This window comes from Quercus lobata, chromosome 8 (genome assembly GCF_001633185.2).
Source record: "Quercus lobata isolate SW786 chromosome 8, ValleyOak3.0 Primary Assembly, whole genome shotgun sequence".
Lineage (NCBI taxonomy): Eukaryota > Viridiplantae > Streptophyta > Magnoliopsida > Fagales > Fagaceae > Quercus > Quercus lobata.
Window position 1 is genome coordinate 35,741,321 of NC_044911.1, and position 21,254 is coordinate 35,762,574.

At 37.2% G+C, this 21,254-nt stretch overlaps 1 pseudogene; it reads right to left on the reverse strand.

Annotated features, from left to right (window-relative positions):
• Nucleotides 1-4,007: 4,007 nt before the first annotated feature.
• Nucleotides 4,008-21,124, reverse strand: LOC115956798 (annotated as a pseudogene).
• Nucleotides 21,125-21,254: the final 130 nt, after the last annotated feature.

The following is a 21,254-nucleotide window of genomic DNA, read 5'->3' on the forward strand; positions in this document are numbered from 1 at the left end:
ACAATCTAAGCCAATTAAAAACACATCTATAGCAGAAAATAAAAGGTAAAGACAAAGGGAAGAGAGATGCAAATACAAGGACAACACACGATGTGTTATCAAAGAGGAAACCGAAGCCCTCAGCGTAAAACCTCTCTGCCGCCCTCCAAGCGGTCAATAATCCACTAGAAAATATAGTTGGGATACATGAACAGTAATAGACACTCTAAGCCTAATCTACCCGATGTACCTAAGCCCTCCAAGCTTCTTGCTCCAACGAGGTTGCGCCGAACCTTTTTCTTTTCTAGCTTATCGGATTCCGCTATAATCCATCGCATCCGCCATCCTTGGCATCTTCCAATGCTTCCCAAAGCTCCAAAAACACTCAACACTCTAAATGGGTATGGGTAGTGTTTGGTTAGAAATCTCCTCTCAATAGGTATGACAATGAGAGAGGGAATGAGAAGAGACTACAAAGATTTCTCTCTAAGAATGAGTAGCTCTCTCTAATTGGGTGGGTGTTTTGAAGAAACCTCCCTTAGAGTTTTTCTTTTTGAATGGCCACCCATATTTTGTGGGAATAAGGGATATTTATACTAGTGTGAGAATGGAATGCGAAGAGTCAGTTTTTCCAAAACAGGGTTGGCTAGCGACTTGACTGAGTCGTGAGTTCAAGCCGCGAGCAAACTTAATGGCCAGTCTAGATTTTTGTCCTGTAGTGCTCCAGGTGGCACGACTGTTCAGCTTCCCTGCATGCTCTGCGCGTGTGCAACTTTTGGCGGCTTGCAAGCCATGAGCCTCCCGCGAGATCCAGCCGCGAGTTCCTGCTTCACTGCATATTCTTGAGCATTTCTTCACACTTTCCCACACACTACCCTTACATGATTCCCACCTAAATACAGGGTTTCTAAGTGCTGTATTACAAGCAAATTTGTCACAGAATAAAGCCAACACATAGTTGATTAAATTCAACCTTACAGTTTCAGCTTTTCTTTTTTTTTTTTTTCTTTTTTTTTTCAATAATCTAATTTCTTGTTTTTAAAAAATAAACTAGCTTTTAGCTTTTTGTAACATATTTAACATAAAACTTACTAAAAATTATATTTTTTGATAAATATTATGCAAATATGCTATCAAAATTAAACAATTCACAAATGAAGCATCACTCTATATACTCACCTAAGATTCATCCCTATGTGAGGGATTGTTATATATTCCCATTACACCGAATACTAGTTTGTGCCATGGTATATTTAACAGAGCATATATCCCAAGAGCTTACCACGGCATGCATGGTCTCAATTGGTGTGACATGAGTAAGAAAGACTTACATAGTTTCTTGAATTGTAATTAACAAAAGTTGAAGAACATTAACATTGTTTTGCCCGATGTCTAATATGTTGATATACTAATATTTATGTTAGGCCTAAAGCCTTATAATTCAATTGACACATTTTATTGCTTTCAATGAAGATATCTAAAATTAAAATCTCCACCCCCCCCCCCCCCCCCCAAAAGGCCCCCAACTATCCTTTTAGAGAGAGAGAGAGAGAGAGAGAGAGCATTTGTAATGGGTTCTCTAAAACAGGACAACAGCCCTATATGGGGGGAAAAAAAACCTACATTTACTTCCCTAAACATTAACCAAAATACCATTTTGCTATATAGTGCCCTTGTTCATTTGTTGAGAGAACAAAAGAAAAATAAAGAAAGGAAGATGGAAATAATAATAAATATTTAAATAAATTGAATATAGAATAGAGAATCATGTGTATATTTTGAAAAGTAATTAGTTAAAATAGGAAAAAACACTATTTTTTCTCCACACACACACACACCAAAAAAAAAAAAAAATGCTACTTTAGTACACCAAAAAGTTATCATATCTATTTTAGCATAACACTTAACAATACATCCTATATCCCAACTTCTATTTTATCATTATGACACATTAAAATATATTAAAAATATACCCGTTGGTATAAAAAAATTACAAAACCTAGCCACCGCCCACAACCCACCAGTACTACAAAATGCAAACCCATCACCACCAATTGCCACCAAACATCACCCAAAGTTAACCCAATCACCATTGGCTACTATAAAAACAACCCAGAATCAACCAATCAACACCAGTCCAAAACCACCAAAAACCCAAAATTAGATCAACCCAAAATCACCAAAATCAACTTAAAATCCAAAGAGTGAGGTCAATAGAATTGGTAGCATGGCGAGAGGTAGAGAAGGAGAAAGGGATGGTTGAGAGAGGGATAGAGGCAAAGCAAATAGACAAATAGGTTAAAAGAGAGAGAGAGAGAGAGAGAGAGAGGAGAAGTGGAGAATTGATGATGAGAGAGGAGAGAGAAAATATAATAAAAAAACTAAGTTAAAAAAAAAAATATAGCATGGTGCTACAGTACCCTGGTTGTAGCATCATGCTATTTTTTTAGGCATATGACACATCTAATGTTGGTGGTCTTTTGGTGTTTGGTCATTGGTCATTGGTGTGCTAAATGCTAAATATTTAGCATTTAGCACATCTAATGCTAGTGCTTGTATATCTCATTTAAAAAAAAAATAAAAAAGAAGAAGAAAGCAGGAGTGTTAAAAATTGAATGCTAGAAGCCACCTAAAAATCGAAGTAGGCACATCACACATACCGTCCACCTAGATGAGCCGCTAGTACCAAGAAAGGTTAACAAGAAAAAGATTAAGATGAAGAACACTAAGATGAGCACTGAGAAAACATTTGGAATTAAAAAAAAAAAAAAAAATTCCAAGGATTAAGATGGAGAGATAGAGAGAATGATTTTGTGTGTGTGTGGGGGGGGGGGGGTGGTGTTTGTTCTTAGAGACAAATAGTCTCTCTTTTGGCAAATTTCAAGAGGTAAAAGTTAGATTTAATGAATTTGTCTAGTATTAATTTAGATTTTACCAAATTTCAATAAATGAGTTAATGAATTTGTCTACTATTAATATACATTTTAATTTTGTTAGGTGAGTTTTGTCTAATTCTAATTTTGTCTCTTCACCTTCATCTTCAAGAAAAGGGCCTTATTATTATTATTATTTAGGTAAAGGCCTAAAGAAGACTTAATTTATCTCAAAAAAAAAAAAACCCTTAATGAAAATGTACACATACATATATTAGACTATAGTATTAGTTAAAAAAAAGGGCCTTCTATCATTTGGGGCCCTTAGACCATTGCCACTGCTTATATGCTCTAGTTGGCCCTGCCTGGATGTCATGAACACAATAGAAAGTGTCAACCGGTTGAACTATTCTTGAAGACCTTTTTAAATTTTAATTACTCTATTAAAGAAAATTACGTAATAAACTTTTGTTGATAGAGTATAGGATGAATGAATTTTATTCAGCAGAGAAGCTGATGCAGAGCATCATGTATGCATACAAGGGCAAGTAGTTGGGTTTCAAATTCAAGTGCAAGCACTTATGTTACAGCGTAAGTCCCTCATTAGATAACTACACCACTGCTAGATTGTTGGAAGCTTCTGGAAGGAATTTGGAAGTTAAGAAGATGATTGATGCATATGCGGTTAGTTACAGTGCTGCAGATGTTACCAAACAGCCCTCATATTGTAGTTTCAATCGAGTCCCGTACAAGTATAGATTGATATTTCAGTTAGTTCTTAAGACGGTTAACAAACAATACTTCAACACTAAACAGCCAACTAGTGACAATTATGCAGTAACGGTTGTATAAATAGGCATATAGACATCATTTTTATGCTTGATTGATTTGATTAGTGAATTGATTGGCCTAATTAAGTGCTATTTTGAGAACCTCGAATTCTTTGTAGAGGAGTTATCCACCTGTTCGTTGTTCTATCCACCCCAAGCCATTTTCCTAATGAATTTAATAGAACATATAAATACAAGAATTATGTTAATTCACGTCCTCTAAAACATGCAAGTTCTTTAAAATAGCAATAGTCCAACCACAATTTAAGACATTTCAAATCTTATCCATTCAAATTCAAAACACCACTGCACAAACATGGGAAAGGATTTATAGTCACCTGAAGTATCCAGCAACGGAAGTAGCTAAGGAAAAATATTTGCTTTATAAAGAGAATAACAAGATTCATGAGAACCGTAACCATGCATCATCGTCCTTCTAGACTATTCGTTAATTCATTATTTGATTCCGGTCTACTAGAAGAAGTTGAGCTGGATTGGTCTCTCCTTATGGAAAACGCTGGTTGTTTGGGAGTTGGGAGGTTCACAGTTTCACCATCAAGCATCTTGATGATAATTGACATGGTGGGGCGATCACTTGGGTCATGTTGTACACATAAGAGACCAATATTTAGGCACTTCACAAACTGATCTGCAATGCAAGTTTCTCGTAGGGTCTCGTCCATTAAATCCAACAGCTTGTCATCGGTCCACAATCTCCATGCCTATGACAGTAAACAAACATTGGTATGAAGTAAAAAATTACCAAAGCGTAGGTTATTAGAAAAATTAACACACCTACATAGCCTATAATGAAACAAAATAAGATGAGAATGAAGATGGTTAGGAAAATTCAACACACTTACATAAGTTAGAAGGCTCATTGCTTCTTTTGACTGATAAAAACCAGCATTCTTCTTTCCACTTATAATCTCAAGTAAAACTACACCGAAACTAAAAACATCGGATTTGATTAAAAAGATTCCATCTAATGCATACTCCGGAGACATATAGCCACTACATCACAACAATTGTATAAATTATGATGTTAACAAGACACTTCTTTGTGCATATTATCTAAACAAAGTTAGTAGAATGAAGATATACCATAATACATAAATAATCAGCTACAACAATCAAATTGTGCATAGGAAACATACTAAGTTCCAGCTACTCTTGTTGTGTTTGCCTCTGTTTGTTTTCCACCAACAATCCTCACCAATCCAAAGTCAGATATTTTGGGGTTCATTTCATAGTCTAGAAGAATATTACTAGTTTTCAAATCTCTATAAATGATCCTTAATCTAGAGTCTTGGTGAAGATAAAGAAGCCCTCGAGAAATTCCCAAAATGATGTTGAAACGCATCTCCCAATCCAAAAATTTGCTTTGCTTTTGATCTTGTGTTTTTCCATAATTCCATTTCGCATTTGAAAAAATAATTTTAGCAACTAAAATAAGAACTAAAATTAACATAATATGGATTGTAGATAAAGGAAATAGGTTTAGAAGCCAACCAAATAAGAAGAAGTCTAAACTTTTGTTAGCCATGTACTCATAAATTAAAATCTTTTCATTCCCTTTTATGCAATATCCATAGAGTCTGACAAGGTTCCGATGCTGAAGTTTTGCAATCAATACCACCTCATTCTTAAATTCTTGAAGACCTTGACCTGAGACAATTGAAAGTCTCTTTACAGCAATTTCTTGACCACTTGGAAGCGTACCCCGGGACCAAAATTCCCAATACACAATATTACCTTTAACCAAAAACTAGTTGACATGTACATTAATGACCACTAAATGTTGCTGAAATTACCTTGTAAACAGGCCCATAGCCTCCTTGTCCAAGCTTGTTTTCATCTGAGAAGTTATTAGTAGCAACTCGTATGCTTTCCAAATCATAAAAAGGTACATCTATTCCTTTCTCATCTTCTTCTTGGAACTCACCTGAATCTATCAAGTCTTGGACATAGCTTTCACTATATAACATGCGTTGTACTCGATTTCTTCGGTCAATTTGTCTATTTTCTAAATTCAGAAGACACTAATCTATCTTAGTTCACATGTTAATTAGATGGAAGAACTTGTAACAGGTTTTTTTATGATTCAATCTAACCCAAAATAAAATATATAAAAATAAAAATAAAAAATCAACGTGCATAGTATGCATTTTGCAAAGTGCTTACCTTGTCTCTTGGTCATCTTTCTTCGCCATATGTAGATAAAAGTAGTGGCACAGAGAACAATCACACTAGTTATTCCAACAATCAGAAGCAATATCATTCCTTTTTCTGATGGTGAAGAAACTAAAACAAAGAAAGATGACTAGTCATACTTCAGTATATAGAATTTGAATAGAAATCTTTCGCATCATGTTTAGTAGTTACAGTAGCAAACAGGCTCAAGTGATATAATTAAACGATAATTAGTGGAAGTTAAAGGATGTATGTTTTCATCAATTTGTGAAACAAAAATATTTATTGTTATACAAAATACAGACTATAACAAGGTATGACAAAGTAATGATCACATTGACATTGCTGTAGACGATTTTGCAAATTTTAGGAAAGACCCGCCAACTTTGGAGATCAAATTAGAATCGTTACACGTAAGTAAAAGAAAAACCCCTGAAAATCAGTCCTTAGCTAAATACACAAGGTCCTAACAATGTGCTAAATCACTAAATTAAAGCAACCATTATCACAGCTAGTAAAGGAATAAAATAAAAAACCTCAGCTGGGGCAACATTAACTAAATCTTCATTTGTAATTGTTAGGTTTGAAATGTTTAGAACAATTGGCAAATCATGAACACAAACTTGTCTAGATATAGATTTTAGAGTCTATAGGTTTTATTAAACAATTCTCAAGGTGATTCAAGTCAAGATTCAAGAACACACAAGCTGCAGGAAGAAGACTTCATATTCTGCCTGGCTCGATCGATCGAAGAACAGACTCGATCAATCGAAAATCGTATTTGCAAAATTTTAAGTCGGCCCAAACAACAGTTTAAGCCTATTAAGGATTAGGGTTTCAGATCTACTTCTCCCACTATATAAAGGAAATCCTAAGCCACATTTTTTTGACTAAAGAGAGAGAGAGATTAGAGTGCCTCTTATGCCTCTTTTGGTTTTAGGGTTTTGTACCCAAACCTCTCTAAAGTCTTGGTTGCTTGAGAGTTGTATTGTTGCCCATATTGCTGTTTGTATAAATTTCTTGTGAGATCTAAAGGAACTCTCCTTTACACAAACTTAGGGTTTTCAAGGAGAATATTTTATCTACACCTTAATGATCAACTCGGTTGCTGCCATTGAAACTTAAAGAAATACAAGCGAGTGTGCTTGTATCTTGTGGTGAATCCAAGAAAGAAGGAGTCCATGGATTTGGAGCTTGCACGTGGTCATGTCAGTAAGTTCTACTAGTGGGTAGCAATAAGAAGTCGGGCGTGGGGGCTTGTAAGTCTTATTGTATGAATTTCGATTCTTTCAAGATAGTGGATTCAAGTTTACCTTGAGGATAGATAGGTCAAATCCTCCTCAGGTTTTTACCAGTTTGGTTTCCTGGATGATCATATCTTTGTGTTATTTATCTTTCCGTTGTTTTGCATGATATGATCTCTATAATTGTGATAACCTAAATTTGTTAAATTGGACTAAGTAACAACTTGGCTAATTACCTAAGTTAAATCAATTATTTTTAAGGGGTCTAAAAACCATCAAGTGGTATTAGAGCGGGTTGCTCTTTTGTTTTAGATCTTTTGATCTAAGAGTTGATCTTTGACCCCCTGTTGTCATAGATAATTTGAAATGTCTTTCTAATCATATTTCTGCTCATGCTTCTGTTGATTTTATTGATGCCTGTGAAACTCTTCGTATGGAATTACTGGAATCTATGAAAATTGCTAAGAAATTCAAGGAAGAGTTAAAATTGGCTAATTTGAAAAAAGAGAAATGATTGTTAGATTAGATGAATATAATAAAAAGAATAAATTTTTGAGAAATCAAATTTCCTCTCAAGATGAGAAGATGAAAAGCTTGGAACAAGTGTTAGTTGAATCTAAAGCTAAAATTGAAAATTTGACTAGTACCAAGTCTGTTGTTGATAACAGAAGTGTTTCTGTTTCTCTTAAGCCTAAAACTGAGAAAGTTTATATCCCTCCTTTCAAGAGGAATAATAAAGAAAAGACTTATTTTGCTAGGTTTGACAAAGGTAAAAATTCTGATGTTGACGCTGATGTTTCTAAACCAATGTCTAAACCTGCTGTTAGAGAGCATAATAAATCTATTTTTGTGCCTACCTGTCACCTTTGTGGTGTTGTTGGTCATATTAGACCAAATTTTTTTTTGTTGAGGCAAGAACCAAAACCTATGACTGAAAACCCCACTAGGAATGCTGATGTTCCTAAATTTGTTCCTGTCTGCCACTTTTGTGGTGTTCGTGGTCACATTCGTCCTAATTGTTATAAACTGAAATTTAAGCATTCTTTGTTTCAGTCTAGGATTGTGATGATATTTCTCCTACCATAAGTCCATATAAATTGTTTCATATTCTTTTGAAAAAATTGAGCTTGTTGGCTTGTGAAAGAAATTTGCAGGATTTCAGTCTTTCTCAGAAGATTGGTGTAATCCCTCAAATACACTTTGCTTCACATGGATTTTCACCTACAAAGCCGAAGACTCGTGCTAGATGGGTGAGAAAAGATTTTTTAAGGTGAGTGTTGTTGACTTGTCTCTGATTTAATTCTTTCAATTGTTTGTGGACATGTTTTGTTTTTGTTTTTGGTTGTTTTGTTTTTTAGGTTATTTTTTTTAAAAAAAAAAATCCAAAAACATTGAAAATTTTCAAAAAGACAAAAATATTTTATTTTGTGTCTAGTTTTATTTTTCTTGAAGATTACATGAATTTTGATATCTCTCTTTTGATTTAGAATATGCTTGACATTGTGGAGAAACTTGAATAAAATGTGTTATATATGTGTTAAGCTATTTTTTGATTTTGTATGAGTATGTACTAATTTGTACATGTACTCAAGGGTTAATTAAGAAATTGATATTTCTTATTTGTGTACCCTCTATAGCTTAGTTAAGCACTGTCATGCATTGCATTTGTATTGTTCATTTAGCATAATATGTACTTTTTTGGTTTTAGTCATGTAGTTTTAAAACCAAAAATATTTTTGTGTTTTGTATTTCACATCTTGGATTTATAATCAAGAATTGGCCATATTATCTTTATATAACAAGTTTATGTACCTTATTTAACTTTGATGAGCTTATTTATTGCACTTGACTAGTTAAAACTTTGTAGTGTATGTTGTGTGGGAAAGATGTTTATGATATTTATCACTTTGTCTTAATCTTAAAGTCACATGTTATTTGACTGTCGGATTTGATCCTTTTAAAAAATGCATAAATAACAATCTCACCACTATTTACTAGCCAATCATGAATACTTTAGTGCATATCATAAGATTTTGTGCTCGATAAAGTGTAGCACATGCACAAAAAGAATATAAGGTATAGCCTCGGTTTAAATGTTAAAATTGGTGTGTACATTATTGGACTTAATGTTAAATCAAACAAATAAAATTTGTATGTACATTATCCCGGCTATTTTAATAAGTTTCTGATCAAATAAAAATTGGTGTATACAATATGAGGCAAATCAAAAAACTTACATGATTGCAAACTTGTTTTCTAGGAGATGTGAGAGTTATATGATGTAACTCTTTTGGTGAAAGTCTCTTTCAAATTCTATGTGATGAATTTTGTAGAAATTGTGATTGATTTCTATTTACATATCACCTTACATGTTTTTCCAGTTTTTGCTAGTTGCACACACTACACAAATTACTCTTTGTTAAATTTGGTACATTATATTGTGTGTGATTTTGTTGTGGCCATCCAAGATTAAAAGTTCCTTAATTTTAATGCAAAATGTGTTTAATGTTTGCGCTTTGAGGACAAATTGATTGAAAATCTTGATTTTGGAAGATCTAGGTTGAATTCAAGTGTTTTTGAAAACTTTTCGTCTCATACTCATGCATTTTTTTTAAAACAATGTGCTTTAAGGAGTTTTTGCATTAAAATGCTCTATTTTTCAAAAATCTGATTTTTCCAGACTTTTGATCAATTGAACCTGTTTTTCGATCAATCGAAATTGCGATTAAAATTTTTGGTTTGAGTCTGCCTGACTCTGTTTTTGACCAAAATCTTTTTTCATGCATCATTTGTGTTTAGGATTCACATGTAGTGCATTGTTTTTGTATCCATCTTGCAGTTTTGCAGTCATATCTCTCATTGTTTTCACACATAACATGTATACACTTTGCTACATTGGGTACTCAACTTGACCAAAAAATTGATTAATTAATTTTTGAGCTATGTATTTTCTATTATATGCCTTTTTTATATGTGAACTGTAGAAAATATTTTTCTTAAGAGAGATATGATGGATAATCAATGTGCAAATATTTTCTCTACTCATGCAACTGTTTATGATTCACATAGTGCCATGTTTGCATTTTATTGATAGAGAGAATATTTTTTCTTCATGTGTATCCTCAACTTAGTTTTTTTTTAAAAAAAACTTGGTTTGTGTCTTTTTATTTAACCCCACCCCCTTTACTTTTCCCCAAAATTGCTTTTCCCAAAACTTGTTTTGTTTTTCCTATTTTTATATGCAGAGAATTTTTTTTTTAACCTTTGTGGTTCTTAGGGGGAGTTGTTGCTCTTCATAAGGGGAGTTGTCTCTATTTTCTCTTACTCTATTGGGTACCTTTTTTGTCTACCTTCTGATTAAGTAGACTTTGTCAATATGTGACAAAAAGGGGGAGACATAGATGACTTGTTTGTTTTATTTAGGGGGAGAATATAAAAACTTTTTGATGTTTTGTTTAGGGGGAGAATATAAAAACTTTTTGATGTATCTAACTTAGGGGGAGAGTTAGAATTTATTTTGATATATTTGTTTCTTGTTTTACTTCTTGTTGATTTATATTTATGAGTTCTTCATTGGTATATGTCTTTATTTTGTGTTATGTAAAATCAAGAATATATTTTTGTTTACTTGTATTTTCCACACATGCGTTTATACTTTTTGTTTAATGTTTCAGGAAATATACAGGTTGATTCAATTGAGCTACTGTCTACACTTGCAACTGATGGATAGTAGTTAAGTTGAATTTATTGTATTGGGTTGTTCTTATATTTGAGCATTTCATTTTGTATGAAAGTTTTGTCACGAATTGCCAAAAGGGGAGTTTGTTAGGTTCTAAATGTTTAGAACAATTGGCAAATCGTGAATACAAACTTGTCTAGATATAGATCTTAGAGTCTATAGGTTTTATTAGACAATACTCAAGGTGATTCAAGTCAAGATTTAAGAACATACAAGCTGCAGGAAGAAGACTTCATATTTTGCTTGGTTCGATCGATCGAAGAACAGGTTCGATCAATCGAAAATCGTATCTGCAGAATTTTAAGTCAACCCAAATAGTAGCTTAAGCTCATTAAGGATTAGGGTTTCAGATCTACTTCTCCCACTATATAAAGGAAACCCTAAGCCACATTTTTTTGACTAAAGAGAGACAGATTAGAGTGCCTCTTGTGCCTCTTTTGGTTTTAGGGTTTTGTACCCAAACCTCTCTAAAGTCTTGGTTGCTTGAGAGTTGTATTGTTGCTCATATTACTATTTGTGTAAATCTCTTGTGAGATCTAGGAGCTTTCCTTTACACAAACTTAGGGTTTTCAAGGAGGATATTTTATCTACACCTTAATGATCAACTCGGTTGCTGCCATTGAAGCTTAAAGAAACACAAGCGGGTGTGCTTGTATCTGGTAGTGAATCCAAGAAAGAAGGAGTCCGTGGATTCAGAGTTTGCACGTGGTCGTGTCAGTAAGTTCTACTGGTAGGTAACAATAAGAAGTCGAGCATGGAGGCTTGTAAGTTTTATTGTATGAACTTCGATTCTTTCAAGATAGTGGATTCAAGTTTACCTTGAGGATAGTTAGGTCAAATTCTCTTCAGGTTTTTACCGGTTTGGTTTCCTGGGTGATCATATCTTTGTGTTATTTATCTTTCCGCTGCTTTGCATGATATGATCTTTGTAATTGTGATAACTTAGATTTGTTAAATTGGACTAGGTAACAACTTAGCTAATTACCTAGATTAAATTAATTGTTTTTAAGGGGTCTAAAAACCATCAGTAATAAAGTAATTTAATTTGCAATAGCACATGATATAGAATCCTAACCTTGTGTACAGCTTAACTTTGTGCCATCCCATCGAAAGCTTTTGGTGCAAAGGCACCTCCCCTTCCCATCACTAGTTGATTTGCAAGTTGAATGTGGCCAATCCTTGCAATCCATAGGTAAATTACAGATTGGCTCTAGTGGTGGCTCCCAAACAATCTCAACATCATCTGTAACTCTAGAAAAAACATTAGAACTAGAGTTTCTTGGAGTAGTTTGATTAAATGGCAATGACTGGTTTAGCCGCAGACTTCCAACATCCTTGACTTGGATAAAAAACTTTGTTGTATTTTGATCGATACTAGTGACTCGATATGTCCCACTTGGGGTCTTGAAGTTAACCTGGCCAGAGGTAGTGTTGCAATTGAAACTAAAGTACATAGGATCACCGCAATTTGAGCTAGTGCTATTTGGATATGGGATCATGTTTGTACCACAAGGCTTACAACTTTGTACAGTTCGTTCTGCAGAAATATCAAGTTTCAAATAGTGAATAAACTCAAAACAAATAGGACTTGGTCTTATTTACATATAATGAAATTGCCTAGCATTGTAAATCCATCTGTCCACAAACCGACAGTCCATCATCCCATGGGCCTTGGTTGAGAGTTTATCATATACGGAGACTGGGTTAGCATTTTATTTTTGTTCAGTAAAGATAATTGACATTTTCAATTATCAGCTCATCTTGAAAAAATAATTTGGTTATTATGTAGAACCATGCTCCTTGTCAAATTCATTATAAATAAATTTACTAATTTGTTAGTACTATTATTGTGCCTCTTTAACATTTTGCATAGACTTGGGCTTGGATTATATACAGTAGGCGGGTTTTCTAACCTTTCTTTTTTTTTTTTTTTGAAAGGGAACAAAGATTCATTGCTTCAAGAAATTGGAATACAACAGGAAAGACAAAAGAAAAACGGCCCCAAAGAAAACTAAACCTACTGGCGCAGGATCAGCAAACCTAAACAACTTATACACAACTTATATACACCAGCCAGCTAAGAACTTAATAAAAACTATCCTGTTGAACTCCCTTTTCAAGAAGACAAAACTAACAAAAGCAAGATAAGCCCAAGGTCCCGACAAGCACCAAAAGTGCAGACAAGTTTAAACAGCATCAGCAAGACCCGAGTTGACCAGTTCACATAAGCGCTTAGGAGCCCGATTGTTCTCTTCCTCTGAAACTTTCAGTCACTCTCAAACGCTTTGCTCCAAACTTCAACATCTGCGCGAGAGTTTGATCATCACTAACTTTTCCTTTTGCATGGGCTACTTTTTTCAGATTGCCTTTGCCCAAAATCTGTTTTCCCTTTCCATGAGCTTTGGCCTGAAAAATTACACCAACTTGGACAGCATTGGTCGGATTCTTCAACTCTGGATTGTCTTTCTCATTTGTTTCTAAACGAGCTTTAGTACTCAGGCTTCCTTGTGAAAAAGAGCCTTTTGGGCTTTGTGAAGCAAGGCTTTTTGGCCCATGGGAGAAAGAGTCTCTGTACTCAGTTGAAAAAACTTGCCTTAGCTAATCACGTGACATCTCACAAGAACCCAAAGCACCCAAGTCCTGTCCTGACGCCACACACATCATTTGTCCTATCGCTACACTCATTAGCTACTTAGTTGGTCCCTTGAAGGCTTGTGCGTCACCAGCAAGATGTCCATCCACACATGTGGAGTCATCGTTTCCCCAGGTATCACTCTTCTCCAAGCTACGTTTCCCGCCCACAGGACCAGAAGCTTCAAGACATGCTGAAGCAGAACCAGACGCTGGTTCGGTCATTTCCTACGCTGCTAACTCACTAGAGTTCAATCGGAACGTCTCTTTGCTCAGGTTCTTTTCTTTGGTTGTCATTTTTGTGGTCCACCTCGCCCTTAACTAGTCCCCATATTAATGGCAAGCAATTTGCCAGTCCCTAGCTGTTGGGCAATGTTTTTTATCATGCCCAAGCTTCCCACAGATGAAGCAAACAGTAGGTAGCCTTTCATATTTGAACGTGAGCCATAGTCGTCCATCTTCAGAGCTTGCAATATAAGCTCCTCTTCTTAGTGGCTTATCAATCTCCAACTCCACACGGACTCTCATGAATTTTGCCTGATCAGATTGCCACGAACACCTATCGACTTCAGTGAATTTACCTAGCTTGCTACCAATTTCTTCCCCAACATCTTGTGACATATGTTCAAAGGGGAGACCCCAAATTTGGACCCAAAAAGGAGAATGGATGAAGGAAATATTTGTGGAGGTTAGCCCTTTTTTCCATCTACAAAGCAAGAGGAGGTTGTTGTCAAAGCTTCAAGGCCCACACCTCTCAACCCACTCCATTTGATATTTTGAGCTAAACTTGAATTGGAGTATATTGATTCCAACTTCCAAAATTCTCATATCTGACCCCATTTTCCATGCTGATCTAAGGGTGTTCTTCAGAGCATGTTGGTTCTATCGCCGATCAGAGAGGAGCTGCCCAAAAAGACTGAGGGAACATTCTTCCAAGAGGCCAGAGCAGTTTGTGATTGAGATCGGAATAGCTTCTTCTTCTTTTTTTGTGAGTTACAGGTTCTGTAAGCTAGAAAGAATACTTGGGTCCATGACTAGAGATTATTGACTCTTTCCTAAAGAGAACAAATAGCTATACAACCCAAAAAAAAGGAAGATTTGGGATGGAACAGCTCGTATTCAAAACGGGAGGAAGAAAAACTCCTACTAGGGAGACAGAGAGTAGTGGTTTTCTAACCTTTCTGCTTCATATTCAAGACACTTTCTAAATTTCCTAAAGTACAACACTACGTTAGTAAATTCAAGCAAATTTATGTAAAATCGACCAATTAATAAGTTCCTATATCCGAAATTGCTACACGGATGGAGATGTTATAACCACCTTCATACTCCTCTTGAAGATTAATCAACTCCTGCTTCCAAATCTAGCATGGCATTTCTGAGCCTTGATTATATGAATAAGACTTGCAGTCGCAGTGTTTGAGGCACAACTCTTTGCATTCTGTTTCGTTTTCAACCCAAGACCTTTGTTCTAGGTTTTTCCTTATCTTCATCATCTTTGAGCTCAAGAAGGTGTTGGCACAGGACAACGAATTTTTTGTGCACCCATCTCAAAAATCCCCAGAATGCCACTTCTGAGCAACATATGGCTTGAACCCTGGCAAACATTTGCATTTCAATTTATTGTTTAAATTACAGTTTGTTAAGAATATAAAGTGTGAGAAAGACTGAATAGTCTGTATATTGATGTGTGTATAATAATATATAATAAAGAGTCTTATATAGGGTAGATATGTGTGCAGTACAAGTAAAAGGAGTAAATTACAAGTACAGTATACTGGGCTAGGCCCAATGGGCTAAACTAGTCTAAGCTATACACTAACATCATCCCTCAAACTCGAGGTGGCAAGGAGGAAGCCAACTGGAGTTTGGATATAAGATCTCGAAGATGACCAAGTGGGTGAGTCTTGGTAAAGATATCAACAGGCTAGTCAGTAGAGGAGATAGAGAATAACTTAAGATTTCCTTTCTTAAGATGCTGGCGAGTGATGTGGCAGTTGATCTCAATATGCTTCGTGTATTCATGGAGGACATCATTATGAGTAATGTAGATAGCACTACGATTGTTATAATAAAGAGGAGTGGCAATGGGCTGTGGAGCATCCATGTTAGCCAAGAGCCAGCGAAGCCAAACAAGCTCACAAGTGGTGTTGGCAAGGGCACGATACTCAGCCTCAATACTGGAATGGGAAACCACATCCTGCTTATTGCTGTGCCACAAGACCAGAGAAGTACCTAACAGGAAACAGAAACCTGTGATAGAGCATCGATCAGTCAAATCACCTGCCTAGTCAGCATTTGAATAAGCATGAAGCTCGAGAGAAGATCGAGAAGAGTAATGCAGACCATGATAAAGTGTACTTTTGACATATCGGAGAATCCGAAGAACAGCAGCATAGTGGACAGCATCCATGAACTTACTAACCATACCCACGGCATGTGAAATATCCGGACGAGTAACAGTGAGATAGATCAAATTGCCAACCAACTAACGATAGCGAGTAGCATCGGATATAGGTTCACCGTCCAAGAGTGTGAGCTTTGCATTGTATTCCAAAGGAGTGGAAACAGTCTTGTTATCAGTGACACCGGCTTTGGAGAGAAGATCAGAAGCATATTTAGCCTAGAAAAGGTAGTATCCATCAGAGGTTGAGGTAACCTCAAGCCCAAGAAAATAGCTGAGAGTGCCCAGATCTTTCATCTCAAAATGCTGACTAAGGAAGTTCTGAAGATAGCGGATACCTATAGAATCATCTCCAGTAATAATCATATCATCAACATAAAGAAGAATAAGAGTGATACCAGCAGAGGATCTTCGAACAAAGAGAGTAGTGTCATAAGGACTCGAAGTGAAACCTTGCTAAGCAACAACTGAGCTAAACTTTTCAAACCAAGCTCGAGGAGCCTACTTGAGGCCATAAAGAGCACGGCGAAGGCGGCAAACTTGATTGCTTGAGTGTGGATAGCCAGGGGGTGGTTGCATGTACACTTCTTCATGGAGGTCTCCATTGAGGAAAGCATTCTTCACATCCATTTGATAAAGAGGCCAACGACGAACAGCAGCCACAGCAATGAGACATCTAACAGATGTAAGATGAGCAACGGGAGAAAATGTTTCCTCATAGTCAATACCATACTCCTGCGTAAAGCCCTTGGTAACTAGGTGAGCCTTGTATCGTTCAACAGATCCATCAGTCTTGGTCTTGAACTTATAAACCCACCTACAACCTACTACAGACTGACCAGGAGGCAAATCAACCATATCCCAAGTGTGATTCTTATGAAGGGCATCTAGTTCTTCATTCATAGCTTGCTACCAAAGAGGGTCAATATGAGCCTCATGATAGGTGTGAGGTTCATAGAGAGTGGCAAGAGCAAAAGAGCAATGATAATCGGTGAGATAAGGGGGAGGAATACTTACCCGAGTGGAACGACGAAGTTCAGGACCAATAAGAGACTCAAGAGAGGGTGGTGCCACAGGATCCAAGACAGGCAGGTCATATGCCGGAGACAGAACCGAAGATGAGTCGTCTGGAGAGGCAGTCGATGCTGAAGAATCCTCCACAAGTTCAGGATAGAGAGGGAGGAAAAGATCAGTAAAAATGGGAGACTCTGAGGAAGAAGAGGTAGGAAACTGCTGAAGACTCGTGAAAGGACGATGTTCCCAAAACTCAACATGACGGGAGACACGAAGGCGATAAGAAATGGGATCATAGCAGCGAAACCCTTTTTGAGACACACCATAACCAAGGAAACAACATAGACAAGTACGAGGTTGGAGCTTTGTTCGTTCATGAGGAGGAAGAAAGACAAAGCAAGCACAACCAAAAACCGAAGAGAGGAGTAGTCAGGAGTTTGACCATAAAGAAACTCAAATGGTGATTTGTTGTGTGTAGTTGGTAAAGAAATACGATTAATGGTGTGCACAGCAGTGAGTGCGGCCTCATCCCAAAAGTGCTCAGGAAAAGAGGCAGAAATGAGAAGGGTGCGGACAACATCAAGAATGTGACGATGTTTTCATTTTGCACGACCATTTTGTTGAGACGTGTAAGGACAAGACCGCTGAGGAAGAGTACCATGTCTGTCTAAAAAGGATATGAAAGATTTATCATTATATTCTTGAGCATTATCTGATCGAAAGACTTTGACGGTGCAATTGAACTGTGTTTCAATCATTTTATGAAATGTTTGGTAAATAGACATAAGTTCAGACCTATGGTGAAGCAGATAAATCCAAGTATACCGAGAAAAATCATCCACAAATATGACAAAATATTTAGATCCCCCCTCAGTGGGAATAGGTGCAGGACCCCAAATATCAGAATGTATAAGATCAAAAAGGGCAGAAGAAAATGAGTCACTTTTATTAAAGGGCAATTTTGTTTGTTTGCCAAAATGACAGGAAGTACAATCAAAATTTTGAAACTAAACTGAACCTAAATGACCTTGGGAAGCTAATAATTGAAGACAAGATAAGGATGGATGACCAAGACGAGCATGCCATAGATCAGGTGAGGAGGTGGCAGTGGTAGCAGCTACAGAAATAACTTGTGAAAGAATCTTCAAGTCATGAACCTTAAACATGCGACCAACCTTACGGCCTGTCCCAAGCACTTGACCCGTCCGGGGATCCTGCACATCCACACCATGATTAGTAAATAGAAGATCTACGCCTAATTCGCAAAGTTGACCAACAGATAGCAAATTGAGGTATAACTTTGGAATATGAAAAGTGTCACTAAGAGATAAACAAGGAGAAGAGATTTTTCCTTTATGACTAACAAGCATAGGAGTTCCATCAGCAGTGTAAATGGTAATTGGATGTTCTAAGGATGCCTTATTAGAAAATTGGGATTCATCAGGAGTCATATGGTTACAACATGCAATATCAAAAAACCAAAGTTGTTTACCTGAGGTGACAGAAAGAGCAGTGGAAGTGCGGGATAAAACCTGTTGAACAACTGCCTCAATATCAGTCGTAGTAAGTGAGGAAGCCAAAGATGGACCTGTAGGAACCGATGGATCTAAAGGACATATAGCAGCTACCTGAGGAAGAGAAGCTTTATTCTGCTCTTGCACAAATTTCTGTAACTTACGACAAACAGAGATGTCATGGCCTTTGTCACGGCAAAACTTGCAGTGAGTACCTTTGGAAGACTGAGAGGTGGGATGCTCGGAGTTTATTCGCGGAGGAGCAGTGAATGCAACAATAGAAGGCTATGGTGAGGGTGTAGCCAATACATGATCAGATGATGTCATGTGATAAGTAGGCCGACGATTCTCCTAAAAAATGAGCTCCTTTACTGTAGCATCAAGAGAAGGAGTTGGAGACTGGCTAAGTAGAGAAGCCCTAGTCGGCTCAAAATCCTCACGGAAACCCATCATGAAGTGCATAAATCTACGGCGATTCCGATATTTGACAAAAAGCTCAATGTCCTTAGAACACACCAGTGTAGGATCTACAGCAGAGAGTTGTTCCCATATAGTAGAAGTTTGAGAATAAAAATCAGAAATAGACTGACCTGTCTCTTGGCGCATTTGATAAAGTTTTGATTCAATGTGAAACTCCAAGCTTGAATCATTAGTGCAGTTATAACGATCGGCCAAAAATTTCCAAGCAGCCTCAGTAGTTTCAAGACGAGGAAGAAGATTATGAATGGAGGGAATAGAGGTATTGATAAACCAAGATAAGATCTTACTCTGAATACTCTCCCATTCCTCTAGACGTTCTTCATAATCATCTGTTGTAACAGCAGTCTTGGAAGACTCTTCAGCAGCTGTGGCTTTGGACTTAGGGCTTGGTACTGGCTTAGGAATTGAACCAGTCACATATCTCCACAGTTTACGACCCTTGAGAAAGACGGTCATATTCTGAAACCATGCATGATAGCTAGTAGGACCATCCAACATGATGGTGATACGACGTATGATATCTCGTTCACTTTGTTGAGCCATAATGAAGAAAATGACCAAAAAGTGAGACTTAGATACCTCAAATGCAGAAACGGAGCCCAAAATCAGAATCTACGTGAAAAACTGAGCAAGACAAGTCCTGTTAAAAAATTTTGACTTGGTCAACGGTCAACGGTCAAAGTCAATGGTCAAGTCAAAGTCAACGGTCAGGTCTGTCAAGTCAACGAATGACGTGTGCTGACGTGGCTGTGTGACGTCACACTAGGGCTGACGTGGTAGTCTGTGAAACGAAGCTGGCGTGTGGGGTGCGTGTAAGAGCGTGTGGCGCGTGGAGGACATCTGGCTTGGCGCGTTGGGCGCGTGAGTGAGAATGACGGAATGTGGCGGCGCGTGGAGCGCGTGCTCGTGAGGCAGAAACTTCGGGAGGCGTGTGTGAAGTGTTTTCTGGCTGTTCTTGGTTGGGTTTTGCTCGGGATTGTCTGTTCTGTCACTCAATGCCTTTTCTTTGACAGTTGGATGAGCAGAACAATGAGATCTGAGAGTTGTTGGGTATGTGGGCGATACGGCGGTGACTCACTTCTGACAGTGGCTACTGGATAAAGGCGAGGGCAGCGGAAGAACTCCAGAGATGTCCACAGGAACCAGAAATTCAGAGGAATGGCTCTGATACCATGTTAAGAATATAAAGTGTGAGAAAGACTGAATAGTCTGTATATTAATGTGTGTATAATAATATACAATAGAGAGTCTTATATAGGCTAGATATGTGTGCAGTATAAGTAAAAGGAATAAATTACAAGTACAGTATACTGGGCTATGCCCAATGGGCTAAACTAGTCTAAGCTATACACTAACACAGTTAACCAAAATTTCCAAAAACATTATACGTGCTACAATTGTTGCTGGGCTCCGCATCGACCAAGTACCATGTCCCGTTTGTGTTCTGTGCCCAATACTCTATCTTCCCAGTAAAATTCATCAGCAACCTTGCATTCTCAAAATCAGCATCATTTAGAACTTCTGTTGTTGTGAGGAAAGTGTATAAACCAACCGAGCTTTTCCAATAAATCGTCGTCCCCTCTTTGTTGGCGACTATTGCGTTCCGATTTCCGGCTGCATCTAGCATAAACGTGAAGTTCCCGCTTCCAGGGTCATCACGGCCTCTCCAAGAAGTCAAATTAAAGTTTCCATCCAACGACAGCGTCATGCCTGGAAGAAACGTATCAGCTGGATTTTCAAGGCTCTCCCATAAACTTGTCACATTACCGTATTCGGATGAGTATCCGTATAGTACCAGGTTTCCAGAATCCGTGAGATTCACAATCGTGTCTGTAGTATTGCAGGATTCACCCCAATTATAACATTCTGAATTCCAATGAGCCTTCTCAGTACTCGTATCCATCACCTGGAGATTGCCATCTTTTGCAAATCCGAAAGCTCCAGTAGTAGTATTAATAAGCGGGTCAAATCGATTGGCAACCCATACAACTGTTCGCTTATCCCACTTGTACCATATTCCAACATATCTTTTGTAGCCAGAACTTCCAGCAGGACTAAAGAATCCTAATTCAAACTTTCTTGCAGGCGAAACTAGAGTTTCTTCATGGTCTTTAATCCACTCGCCATACCTCAAAGAAACGCTATCAGCACAATAAACATGAAAGGAACACAGCAGTACTGGTATGTACAAGATGAACATGGAACATAGCATGCAGTTTGCGGACCATCCCTTAATTATGGTGATTGCTCCCATTTTCATTTTTCAACTTTCTGTTACCAAAATGAAAAACAGCACACACACAAGTAGAATTTTCTTTGTTGTTAGAAGCACAGCGTCAGTGTGGTTTCTGAT